Raw genomic sequence first — 15149 nt, 5'->3', positions numbered from 1 at the left:
TTCATGCATACCTATTTTTGCTACTTCCCCGTCACATTAACACACGATTGGAGCCAAGAATGACGCAACACTTGCAGATGCTTACCTCAATTTCAGCATAATTGCACAGAGCCATCAAGTTTTACCCACTGTTACATGAGATTTACTAATGTAGAGACATATTGAGTGTATAAAACATTACGAACTTAAGCATATAAATAATAGACAAGCAATCTGGACCATTGTAATGCTTGCTCATAGTTAAAACTTTATGTTTTGCAATAGCAGCCATTAGAAAACATTGACAATACTTCATAAAATTATGCTTTCTCGCAGCATTTGGTCATACTTAGACGTATTTGAGGAAACGATAGTATTAGTTGTAGCAAAATGAAAGTCTCCTCTCTCTAAAGCTTTTTTCAGAAGAAGCTGTTAGAGTGTTTTATAGTTCATTAACATGAGACATATACAATGGAAGATACACATTGCCATGCTGATTTATTTCAAATTTGGAAAAATTATTTAGAGAGTTAATTGTGGAATAAATAATTGAAATTTGTTTTCATTATTTTAGCATTACTTACAGTGACCACATTGGAAGACTGATTGCATTATTTTGTATTAGTAAAATCAATGTCATAAGACCTCTCCAGATATTGTGATCTGATGCAGATTTTCTGTTAGGTCCAGCAAGTTATCAGCAACGACACTGGCGTATTCACTCATTTGACAACTTCGTTTGTTTTCATCAAGTGACTGGGCTAGGCGAATACTATCCACATTTTGTGTGTGTGTGGGGGGGGGCGGTGTTCTTATAATCACGCATGAAATGGACTAAATAATAAATCTACTATAAAAGATAATTTTGTTTTTGTCTGCTATGCTTAGACACTTCCTTCTTAATCTCGCATAATAGTCAAATTATGAAGCCATAAAAATTGAGTTGAGTCACATTTTGTAAGGACCGTGTTAACTCAGATATGCAAGATTGGTAGAAGTTTCAGACCTTCTTGCAAAGAGAATGAGCATGCATACCTGCTTGCCGCCTGAGGTTCGCTGCAATTGTTGTCCGAGACAATCATAATAAGGTTGATACACTGCTGCAGGGATAGACACGATCCGTCATTTCTAGGTTGTTGATCTGATGGGAATGTTCCTCCTAAAATCACGTAATATCTACGTGCATTCGCTATCAAGGTTTGTGTTGAAAATGGAGAAGGATTGCCGGGTGTGTATCAAGAGTCCAATAGAAAACCAGACCATATATACCCACCAATTCAGATAATGAACATAAGTGGTTACAATGAGGTCAGAACCGGCAGTGGGACGATGAATGAACCTTGTTTGGTTTTCAGTTTTCTTTAGTCGCATACTGGACAGGATGGAAATTAAATTTCAATAGTGAACTAATTGTACATCAGTATTCAAAGTTTCCAGGATGCTGGTTGGTAAACGCGTACTGACGGCGATGTATTAACTAAAATAAACCTATATGTAATATAATATGTGCTATCTGTTTTGAGGAGAAGGTGGGGGGGGGGGGTAAGGCGGACTGGTTCCTTGCCCCATTTCCCTTTTCTAAATTAGTACATGTATTCCAGACTTTGGACCTTTCCATTACTCATATAAACTATTCCTGGCATTTTACGTCTTTCAGTTGCTGTTACTTTTACCACTGACCTATGAAGGGAAATTTAAATGTTTCTTCTCTACCTTAACTGCATGATTTATGCACAATATTGTTAAAGCATGTAATGGGGAACTAATGTGATTACATGGAAATCATTTTTAATACTTTAAACACAGTGACGTTGAAACTCGAAATAAGTATAGATATTCATGACACCTGTAGAAGCCATTTGGTAAATGTAGATGCTGGAGAACTCTAGTTAATATATCAGATATTAAACGTCGAAGATGCTGGGATATAAAGTCAACATATGTTATAGGTTGGGTAAATTTTGAGAGATAATTGCATTTGAAAGAACTAATAGCCAGACGTTGGCTTAAATGTTATTCTAAATAAAGTACCATCGGACCCTTTCACTTTGGTATCGTATGCGAATAACAACAGGCAAATAAATATATATTTTCTGATTACTGTTAAACACTATTGTTTTTAAATACAACAATATTCTTCACTGCATAGCAGATCTCCAATATGCAAGACAATCATATAAAGGTTTACAGTAAGTACAATATAATTATGTACAAGTTGGCTAATTGTTAGGTGCTATAGGTATGATCAAATCACTGATTTAACTGATTACTCATATATTTTATATTGGAGAAAGAATGAATCAGATATAACGTCTTCTAAAATGAATAAATAAGCTGGATATAATGTGGGCTTTATAGATGCACACAGATAATTGTATATCAACCATTTAGATCTTCATACATTCTAATACATTTAAAACCAAAACGAAAGACACATGTTTTAACATGCCAGAACAGTATAATTGTATTAACATTTTCTTGCAATAAATAGTGATATAATTACAGAAGAATGTGCAGGATAACACTTTCACTGATTCAGAGAAATTGCTGAAACTAGTGTGCAACGTTAATACGCAATTATTGGTTCAAGCCGTACGAAAATTATGTATATAGATTACAGAGGAATATGGCACTACTTGCAACAGTCAAAACGTATGATTGAAGGATAGTGATAGCTATCAGATTTAGTGTAAACAATTATATCAAATTATTTGATTGTTGATTCCTTTTCTTGTCCAATTTTATGTATATCCCAATTATATATATATATATATATATATATATATATTTATATATATATATATCCTAGTTAGTTTTAATTGTAAAATATATAAATCTACCAATTATTAAAAAACATAACGGGCATTTAAATTACTACTAACAATACCGTAACCTTTTATTGCGTTAATAAAGCTGACAGTTAGTCGACAGATATAAATATAGCGTGTTTGATTTATTAATGAGTGTTTATTAAATAACCCACGCTGTAAATGTACTAATGTAACAAAGTTCACAGTAATATTTGACTATCTTTTGTTTCATGAATATTCATCAAAAAGGCTAGGGGTATGAAGTATAGAACAATTCTAAAACAATAGGAAATCAAACTTAAGATATTAACCTGGCAAAGCCTGTCTTACACACCTTTGTCACGATACAAGTACATTCGAAATTTTTAAAACATAACCGAAAACGTTCAGAAAAAATTGAAATGACAGGTTTAAAGGATATCAGACGGATAGCTTGTACTATAAATGGATATAACAAGTAAGATCAGAGAGACTGAATTATTGTAACGTCTAGTCAGAATACATACTTCTACCACGTTTCTTGAATATATATTTAATGCTACTGGAAATATAAACTATTTTATGTGGAGATGTAGGTAGTGACAGGGTATAACAACCAATCGTTAAATATAAAAAGCTCAGCAAAACCTAACAATCATAAGACAGGCTTCATAAATTTACATCATAGCATTTTGAGAAATGTTTTAAAAATATATATATATGTCTTCTACGCGTAGAAACTGTCAAGAAAGTAGAGCCTTAATTGGGACATTCTGAGATTATTTGAACACGGTACACGCACATATCAAGAGAAAATGGTTGAATTTCCCTGGTCACACCTAGTAACATTGAAGGTAACCTTTTATATGGGACAGCCGGAAACACTCAAGTATATTGTCCAATATTAACATAGAGAAAAGAACACAAATTTGAATTTCACGAAAATATCTGTTAAATTTCCTTTACGTGCTGGTAGTTTAACTTTGAATTTATTGTCTGTATATCAGCAGAGGAGGTGAACAGCAGACAATTTGCTAGTACGTCATTTTTGAAAAAATAATGCTTCCTACGAATACGGAAAAATAGGTCAGCAACAAAAAATCCAAGCCTCTAACCTACCGAGAGTTTCTTTAATTGGGTTAGTTTTTTGTTATTTTATCTCTGTCGTTTGTGTTTTTCAAAATTTGTATACGTGTTTTGTTTACTCGCTGGACGTTTCATTGAGGTCGCACCTCCTCTGCTCCTATAAATGTGTGAGTAATTAAATCATTATTATATCAGCACAAATACTCCATTAAGACCTATACGACATCGTGATCGAGGATCGTGTAAATTTATTGTTCTATCCATGTGGAGCAGATTGTGCTTTTGAAAAGAAGTTTTTGAACTTAATCATGTCCATATCTCCTGAACACAAAGTCGATAAATAGTTCGCAGAGTATGTATATCAAATCCATTAAACACAACTAAAATATTACAGTTATCTCTGATCACTTTAGGTATTTGTGTTAATCGCTGAGTAACGTAAACACGTCTTTGGTTTTATGTCTGCCTCGAGAATATATTTTAGCTGGATTTAATTGTTTGTCCAGCATTACATCGTCATATACCACGATATTATTAATAAATCCATCAAGGTCATCTACAGATGGGGCTTCATCAATATATGTGATAAAATTAATAATATCGTTACCATCTTCATCCAACAATTTTACATTTTCATTACAATATTTTAGTACATCATAACATCTCTGATCATTAACTGACGGAGGTACTAACTACAACTTATCCCATCTCAGCCATCTTATTATATACTAAATACAACTTATCCCATTTGAGCCATCTCATTATCAAATTAAGCAGTAATTGTGTTTTGCCCAATCCGGGTGGACTTATGATTATCACTCTGATGGAATTCGGTAATGGTCAAATATGTTTGACTGGATCTTGTTTTCGTGATCTACGTTATACAAATATAATAAATAATCTGGATTTATATTGTGCTCGACATAGAGCATCCACCCCCACAAGTGGATTAACAACAATAATAACAAAGCATAAAAGCGTGCACTTACAGGTTAATGTGCGAAATGTGGAGCAAATAAATATATCAGGAACTCCGTGGGCTAAATACGAAGGAGAATAACATCTTCCAGGATATAATTATTGTGGTCCTGGAACCCGACATGATATCCGATTTAACGAGCGAGATCAACCAAGCCCTGGAGGGTATTCAATAAATGCTATTGATCAAGCATATCATGTTCATGATGTAGCTTATACAAAATCTAGATTTAAAAAACGACATATTGCAAATGTGAAGTTGATTCAATCATTGTATTCCATTTTTGTAAATATCATTTAGAGAATCATTAGCTAACTGGTTGATAAGATGTGCGACGAAAGGTAAAATAGTATTAGGAGTATTAGGAGCCGGTAATTTATCAACCGATTACTATAAATAAAATGGAATCGATTTATTGGAGATCAAGAGTTTATTAGAGGGGAAGAACAGCGATTAGTAAACTTGCTGATGCGGCAAACGTTACCCTTTATGTTGCTGCAAAATGGTTAGCACAAGATACAACAAGGAAAATTTAGCTACCACCACCGTAAAAACATTCAGCATGAACATTTTGATATCAGCACTCCTAATGAAGTTCATCAAGCAGATATTTTATTTTTACCAGGCGATACTATTAAAATTGGTAGACGTCAGTCACATACATATAAATACGCGTTAGCTGTCGTTGAAGTTACAAGTAGATATAAAGAGTCAGAACCATTATCAACTAAAACAGCAACTGAAGTTGTATCTGCTTTTGAACGAATTTATCAACGAGGACCCTTGCAATTGCAACAGGTGCTACAGGTTCATCCTGGCATGGTATTTCTTGGTGTAGTATCATCTTTGATGAAAAAATAAACATAACGTGAAAATAAATTGTTCAACGATTTAATCGAACACTTGCTATGAGGTTATTTGGATATCAATATGCAAAGGAAATAATTCAGAAAGATATAAGATCTCGCGAATGGATTGCATGATTACCAAGTGTGATAGATGCATTAAATAATGAAATTACTCAAACAACTGCAATGAAAGCCTTCAATGCAGTTACAAAAAACATACAAATACAGCGACATAAATGTTCAAAACAACCAGTATTAGGCAATGTGACTGTGAGATATTTATATGAACCTGGTGAACTTGAATGTGGTAAAAAGAAGAGCGACTGATCCTATTTGGAGCGTGACGACATATCAAATTTCTGGCATGGTAAGATTTACTTGTAGACCTGCAATATACATACTAGATTCAACTGCTCCTCAACGTGGATTTATACGTGAACAATTACAATAAATTCATGAAGATACACAATTACCACCGCAATTACTTTTGTAAACTAGCACCTTGACGTAGATTACATTCAATACAGATCAGCGTTACATTTTCGCATGTATGACCAAAACTACTATTAATTATGTCTAGGGTAAATTATCTTGGATTATTTTTTTAGTATTGCCACAACATTACTGTGTTACAGCTTGCTCAATTAGTATTCTGTTGTTGTTTCAATGTCATGATAAATTCAGTATCGAGATCAAAATCGTGCTTATTTTGTTCTGACACACTGTTTATATTTAATTTTGCTTTTACTATATCATCACCATTTCCAGCAATGGTTTGCTGAATTTGATCATAATTTTGTATGAAATCTATGACAATTCTCCGCAGCTGAGATATTCTTCTGACTCGAGACACTGCGAGATAAACTAAGTTTGACCATTCGATATGATCATCGACTATCCAAACATGTCTATCAGAGATAGTTAATCCTTGTGATGAATGAATTGTCAGTGCGTATCTTAGTATCCATGGAGATTTGTCCATAGTAAAAGCGCTCTCAGCAACATTGACAGAAACTAAAACAATATTATTTAATACAAGATTTTGTTTCTTTGACGATCCTGGTATATGAACATCGATATTGTGCCGTGATGTATCTGCAGGTCGATAAAACAATGATACAGGTAGATTTGAATACTTTTCCTTATGTAACATAAATAATTGTTGTTAAAGTGTATCACGGTCTATCTTTCTGCTTGTAACTATCAAATCATTAGGTCATAAATTCCAAAAAGTGTTAATAGGAGTTTCTGAAATTATTTCACGCATTATTTCACACCAAACTGTATTTGGTTGTAGTCTGATTAATGTCTTAAACTCTCTTCATTCCGGATCAAGTGCTCTATGATCATCAGTTATTTCTTCATAATAATCCAAAATATTCCTCAAACATTTATGAGGCGACAGTCCAAGAAAAAGTGGTAGTTGACCATGATCGCCACACATTATTACAGCAGTACCTTTTGCCAATAACCAGTCAATAAATATGTTTAACGTTTCTAATGAAATGGTGCATATTTCATCTCAAACAATAATCCTTGCAATATATGTCTCTTCCATAAGTTCATGAGTTCATTTATATCCCTTCTATTGAAAGAATGTATGATAAGTGAATGATTTAATATTTCTTTCTCTCATTTATCTTGTGAGTCGGTGTGTAAGCGTTAATAAAATTATTTCTGAACAACTGCTCAAGAATAAATTAATCACACGAATAGCTTTACCAGAACCCACAGGCCCATTGAGATAAATTGTTTTATGTATAGCTACAGGATCATATACAGATGGTACATATGACAATTTTGATATCTGATTTGTTTGGTAATAAATAATTTGATTTCAACGTCGGTGGATTCAGAATAATTAAATATATTTTCTTGTTTTATTGCTCCATTCACCCCATGATGCACAAGTGCCGATATTTAGTGTTATAGCAATCCTGTATTTTTTATTGATATAAAAAGAATCCGTAGCGACCGTGACAGCAAACTCAAGAAATTTTGTGTTATCTTCGATAATAGATTTATCAAAACGTACACCAGCACTGAAGATCTTAAATGAGTAAAATGCGGTGACTTACCAACAACATAACTCACAATTGTACCGAATTTAGTTTCGTCTGATAAATTAACATAACTTCGACTTATAAATGTGTTTCTATTCGTTGCATCAGCAATTATAAAATCTGTAATTAATCTTGTACAATGTCATTTATGATCCTCCTTGGGTAAATTTACTGATTATTTCTCTGCCAAGATATTTTGTGATTTTATTCTCAAAGTCAGTTATATCAGGATTTTCATCATCAGAATAGTTATTTTGTTGTGGTAACCAAATTTCTTTATGCAGACAATATCATATAATTGCTTCACTTACTGTTAACAATATTAGTATTTTTACATCGACCATACATCATAATAATACTGTCGGTGCCCACATGGTTTCTGAAAAGTGTTTGCCAAACCAGACCTAATAAATCGGATGAAGACTTTCAGCAAAGTTAAATGACTTGATATAATCGAATCCAGTCAAATCAAATCTGGTAATTGGCCGTTTATAGATACCCTGGTCATCTCGTGTGTTGGATGTCCAAATCACTCAAAGTACTCTCTCCCATGCCAAGAAAACTTCCACAATAACATGCAAACATATAAACCGAAATAACATCATTATAATCGTATTTAGTATTACATAATCCACCGTGTCTTTATTTGACACAGCTGTGTTGTATTTCATCAAGAAAATACAATCATGTTGGTTTCCACGAATTTTTCTCTCTAGTTAAATTAGCAGCAACTGACGGAACGGTACAACAATTAACTCAGTAATTGTTCACCATCGTCATGGGTATATTTCAATGCAAGATTCATTTCTTCATGAGAGATTCTCTACGATAAATATCTCCATCAGTTCGTACAAATAGATCATAATTTCCATTATCTGAACTTTGAAATAACCTCATGCATACAGGATCGTCCTTACTTATTTCGTTAATAAAATCAAACATATATCCTTGGTAAAATCTAACAATTGGAAATAGTTTATCTGCATTAGTCCACGCATGCACATTGTGATTAATAATTTAAATCGAAGCTACTTTCGATTTATACTTTGATTCGTATAAAATCCCTCAGTTATCGTTCTTACTGTTTCTTTCCTAAATCACAACATCGTTTACTGTAGCTCCTTTATCCTTTGCCGATTCAGCCCATTTGTTTATTTTTTCATGAATCTTTTAGTTTATTTCCACGTATTGCGTTTGTAACATCTTCAGTTACTCATTTGGCTACACAATTTAACCATAATAATTTCATCGGTTTTAGATCATGAACGCTGGATTTATCAGTCAGCGGATAAATTCTATGAATAACTGTGGTCACAGGATACGCTTTTTCATAATATGGTTTTTTAATACCAGTCAATATTCCGGCTTTGGAATTTTTACTTAATACCGAGATTTTTTCATCATGAAGGACAGGGTAACGATTGTCACTGATATTACATGTATCGTCTATTTCATTAATAAACATTACCCTGAAATAATATCTTTGATTGTCGAGAGAATTAGTAATCATTGCTGCTCGTTGGTCGTTCATTGTAGCATCGACACCATCGGTGTTGCGTATGAATTGCAACGTTGACAATACATCAGTTGCGCCATCTATACGAAATTCTTTGTTATCATTACGAATACTTTCAATCAGTGTTTCCGTCAGATCAACCAGAGCTAGTCTACGTGGGTCAGGAGTTCTTCTATCAACATCAAATCTAGATTTAGCAGGTTCAATTGCAGATAATCTTTCAAACTCCATATTATAATAAAGACAACTATATATCTAAATTAATATATATATATATATATATATATATATATATATATATATATATATATATATATATATATATATATATATATATATATATATATATATATACATATTGATTCAGAAAAGAACAAATGCAAATGGGTTATGATAGGCTCTACAGCTTCAAACAAAGGCTGGGTAAATGAATTCTGCTGATATCATTTAGAAAGTGTACGGTAAGGGAGTTTAGGACTTAAACCATGTGTGTGCAATGTGGTGGTAAAAATACAGAGAGCTCAAAAGACATTATGGTACAAAACAACACTGATAATAATGACACAATTATAAGAAACGCTGAAGACTCTCTTGCTAGATTTTCAAAATAATGTTTGAGACAAATCATTATTAAAACATATGAGAGCATTATATAAATAGAGTACAAATAATTTGTGAAACATCCAATCATCAAGGATTAAAACGTATCTTGTGATGGTGTAATAAGAAATTGTCGATTAAAAAAGAGTCGCTTTTGTTAATAATAATGGGTATCTAATGCTTGGTATTAATGGAAAGAAAAAATATTAATCTCATAAATTTGAGTATGAATGTTTTCGGGGGTAATCGTACACGGTCTTCTGATCATTCAAATTAATGGAGAATAACTCAATTACTCATTACATAATTTACGAGCCATTACTCAGAGCCAAAATTGTAAATTCGGAAATACTGGCCGCAGTAGTCAGATCGCCAGAGCAGTTGTACCTACAAATGTAGAGACTGGCGAAGAAAAAATATTTTCATCAATGTATGCAGCTTGCAAATATTTTGATATTTGTAAGTCTTCTGTTCAGCACGATGCAAATAATATTACTGGATCTGCTTTCTTGGAAAAATATAAACAAAACATCTCTTTTCATCATTGTTCAAGGCAGACAACACTGTCAAGCCAAGATATTTCCGGTAGAGTATTTAAGTAGTTATTTGTCTTCTTACTGCGCAAATGACCCAGTTATGATTTATTTCTTTGTGTTATCGTAAACTAAGTATACAAATATACGATAATTTAACTATCTGCGTGATAATTAACACAACACAGTTAATAAAGTATTTCACTTACCTCTGTTCATTCCAGAATGTACTTCCAGACTGACTGAAAGTGATTCTGTGCCTTTTATAGTCTACGCAGAACATTCTGGAATGACGGGGTTTTACAGAATAACCAAATCACGTGATTTTTAAGAATATTCCAGAATAACGTGCATTTCTAGAATAACTCAATCACTTGATTTTCTAGAACTATCATACTGAAGAGGATTTTCAGACGGGGATTTCAAGAATATTTTGCGTAGACTATAAAAGGCACATAATCATTCTCAGTCAGTCTGGGAGTATATTCTGGAGTGAAAAGAGGCATGTGAAATATTTATTTAGTAATCTAGAGTTTGTGTTTGCGCTACATTACACAATTGTATTATATCCTCTTGTTTGAGGAATATAATTTAAACATATATATTTCTGCAATTAAAAAATGAAAAATGTACCGTATAAAAATTCAACTTGATCCAGATTTTTTGTTGTTGTGACTTTGAATTATTACAGGCACGTAAATTTGAAGATATATACATACTACCAGCGAAATATAGATTTATAAAGCAAATCTAACAATGTATGTTCCAGTCTTTGGCTACTGTGAAAGATAAAGAAGTTAAAAGTAGGTGTCTCTCTCAAGCGTGACTGGGAAAATTAGATCAGATTTAGCTCAGGAATTCAAAACAAAAAATATATTAATGCGCGTGAGGGTGTTGAAAAAGTTTATGTCAGATCACAATGACAAAGTTTTTAATGCAAATAGTAAAGTGGATTATGAAAGTGAGAGTGAAAATGTTACCGGTGAAAATGAAACAACTGGTATCCCTGTCGTGGCTATTGATTGTGAAAGTGAAAGTTTATATTTATTCAGATTTTTATATATGCTACTTCTGTTTTGGATGAGGTTTTCATTATTTTAGTACTATTTACCCCCGGAAAATTATAAAATCTAACTGATTTTCATTAATTTAATACTATTTACACCATCAAAATCGTAAACTTCAGCTGATTTTCATTATTTTAGAACTAGTTACCCCACAAAATTAAGGAAAAATCAGTATTAAAAAAATTATGTTATAAATATATATCTTTCATGAAATTATGCTTAAACAATTGTTTTTCGATGGGATAATTTTTATTTATCCCATCTTTTTGATAGTGTTTGATAGTTTGAATATACCCAAGAAATCGTGAAAATTTGATGTAGAGATCTATATTCAAAATTACGTTTCGTAAATCAAGTAACTATCGAGATTGGTCAGTAAGTTTGACATGTATCCTTGACATTCGCGGATTCTGAAATCGGAAATTGACCGGATTAATTGTTCTTGTACGATCAAATATCCAGGAGGTACTTGAGGTGTAAATGTATATAAAATAGATCCTTGCTTAGCCTGACTAGATTTTGCAAGATCTATTTGATTGCTGCCATCAACTGAATCAAATAGAAGATTGAATGCGATTTCTGATGTATTATTTACAATTACTGGTGAAACATGTATGCCGCCACCGTACGGATCATTGATACGATTGAGAATATTTGATAATGGGTTATTTTTCATCATGCATCAACGATTTGTAGAAAATGTTCATTGATAATATCATTTACCTGTATTTTTAGTTCGTCCGTATTAAATCTTGGTATTATAAATGTTGCTAGATCTGCTTCAAATATTTTATAATGATTGAGAAATATTTCTTTATAACTAAATATTTTTTTTGGTGATGTAATTCTTGGATTATTTTTTTATAATATCAACAGCTGCTTGATTAATATACTAAAAGTCTGATGTAATTTGATTTAAATACTGTTTCAATGATTTACCTTTTTACATTGTCATTAGGGTACTTCAGGATATAAATTTAAACCGTTCTAGTTCAGCTGATAGAATTGTATGTTCATCTTTAATTTTACTAGATAATGATTTAAATGTTCTTCCATCAGCAATATTCACATAATTTTCACCTCATCTGACTAAAGAAATAGGATAGGAATATTGAAATCTAGGGCGTAACTGTGGTTCTTCTCAATATTGTGGTTCTTTTATAAAAGATTTTTCGTTAATAGAGAAATCATCTTGTTGAGGTTTTCGCGGTCTTTTATACTCTGATGCTATTTCAGGCCACCCTAAGACACTTCTGATCGAAAATTGATAAATATCTACAACATAATCTTGTGAACCTATTTCTATCGCAGCTGATAAAGTTGATTCGTGAACGGTGATAGCTATTTTCGATTCTTTTCATGTTATTGATTCTGCGCTGGAATTCATCATTGATTTGTTCGATTTGAAAATACCTGTGGGTATTTTTACAACTTGCCAATCGAGAGTTCCATCGTCTTTATTTTTATTTGCAAATACCACTGAATGTTTTGCTGGCAATCCATCAAATGATTTTGATATGATATTTGGCCAGCTGAAACATACTCATAATTGTGGTAGTGGTATTTCTTTTGCTGGAATTACAGTTAGAAAGTTAACACTAAATTCTGTATTAGTTGAGCTCACTGATATCATCATTATTTTTGACGGAGTTGTATTAACGACAATCTGCTGAAGTAGCTCGTTCGGAGTTGACATTCTTATTTAAATGCTGGTTTTCTAAATCATTTGTGGATTCTATCAAAATAATTTCTTCCTTGTAAATTTTTATCATCTACGAGAACTCAAAATCTGATATTTTTCCATCACTAAGGCTTGTTGATAATAACGATGATCATTTGGAGCATGTTAACATTGCTGTAATTTTAATTTGTAATTTTATTATATAATCATTTAATTTTGTGTTTGTACACGTGCGATGATATTAAGAATACCGGCAAATATTGTTGCAGCTGAAACACAAATTGCTACGACTGCTGGTGATGTCACTGTTATTGTTGATAATAATATGCCGGTTGTAGCAATAACATCAGACGCTGAATATACAATTATATTAACAGCAACTACACGTCTGCAATATTTAGTTACTTTTACTGTATATTCGTCAACGATATGTTTTAGTTTTGATTGCCATTCACTTGCTTGAAGGTATCATAAACATTGAACGTTTATTGGGAAGCTCATTATATTTAAAGTAGTTGGTAGATAAGCAACTAATTCAAGACACCAATAATACAAGATGGGGTTACCTTTTCCTTCGGGTTTCATTACGAATATTCTCTCGTCGTTTTGATCTAACATCACTAATAACATAAATCCAGAGGAAAAGGACGTGAAATTGTAGTAGATATTGTACATGTTGTAGTGCCGGGTATTGCAAATCTATATATACCGGTAACCTCAGCGCGATGTTTAATTAATTTATTGAGTTTTAATCATAATGTTGATGCAGATGTTACTGTATATATTTCATGATTGGTAATTGTTTTTATGTCAGAGAGTTTAATGTCGATGTCTAGTGGATTTTTACAAAACTCCTTAATGGCTCTATGTTTCTACGAAAATTTAAAAACGTTTGTACATGATTAGAGTATGCAGATCTAAATGTGGTCATTCCATCGTTGATTGTCACTAACGAGTTCATCATCGGGATGTTGCTATCATCGACATATTTCTTCGTTACAGCGTCATGGCTTATTTCTGGTTCTCCGAGACCAGTAATTTTGTACTTAGTCATATTTAGATAACCAGTCATTGTATCACCAGTGGTTACTAAACGATCATTCATCTCAGTTCTGATTATGTTGTTGTTGCTGTCTACATATCTTTTTGTTACCACATTATCATCTGATTTTGGTTTTCTCACATAATTGTATTTCTACTCATATTTAGATCGCCGTAAATAATATCTCCAATTCTTCTGATATGTCCAGCAATTTCTCCTATGATTGATATAATTGATTCATCTTATTTTTTAATTTTACTACTTTTAGTAAACAACAATAAGTTATCTTTTTTTGCATCTGTAACCCACATAATAATATCTTTCATGGGGATATTACTCGTCTTTAATCATCCTTGTTTATCCTGAAAAACAAAGATTTCATTTTTGTCTACATTTCCAAGTCTCAACAGATTAACGATTTCATCCTTGACCTCGTCAAGGGTTGCATATATAGATAAGTCGCCTTAATGTTTGTTTTGAGTCTTACTCAGCGAAGATATTACGTAAATAGCTACCATTATACTTTAAGATCTGTTTCAAATGATTAACAGCTACTTGTATTCTCGTGCACGACTTTATTGATGCGATAATGTTGATGTAGATATAGCGTCGTGTACAGCAACTACTTCACGGCCAAATATTGGGGTATCGGTTATTGTTTTTGTTGGTAATGTTGAATACCAGACTGGAGTTTTCATTGTGTTTACGTAATTTAAATTCTTTTGGTGAGGCCAACCCGTATGAATCAAAATAAATAATTACTCTTGGATCAACTGCGTATGCAACCCAATGAGTGCCTGGACCAGAACTATTATCGAGATAAATAATGCCTGTTTCAATATTGTTTGGTTGTTTTGGTAATTGATCACACATAAAAAACCTCTAACATTTTTAATATTTAATTTTTTGGCAGCATTAAGTAAATCATAATTTGACATTGGAAAGATAACGAAGTATTCCTGGAAG

At 32.4% G+C, this 15149-nt stretch overlaps 1 protein-coding gene across 3 annotated transcripts in view; it reads right to left on the bottom strand.

Annotated features, from left to right (window-relative positions):
- The window catches only part of LOC149790544 (uncharacterized), a 61610-nt gene that overhangs the window by 10557 nt on the left and 35904 nt on the right, over nt 1–15149 (bottom strand). The gene's annotated exons all lie outside the window — the stretch shown is intronic.

The sequence above is a fragment of the Sinohyriopsis cumingii genome, chromosome 10 (genome assembly GCF_028554795.1).
Source record: "Sinohyriopsis cumingii isolate HCF-2022 chromosome 10, ASM2855479v2, whole genome shotgun sequence".
In the NCBI taxonomy this organism is placed as follows: Eukaryota; Metazoa; Mollusca; class Bivalvia; order Unionida; family Unionidae; genus Sinohyriopsis; species Sinohyriopsis cumingii.
Note: the sequence above shows the minus strand (reverse complement) of the source record. Positions and strands in the feature narration are given on the sequence as shown.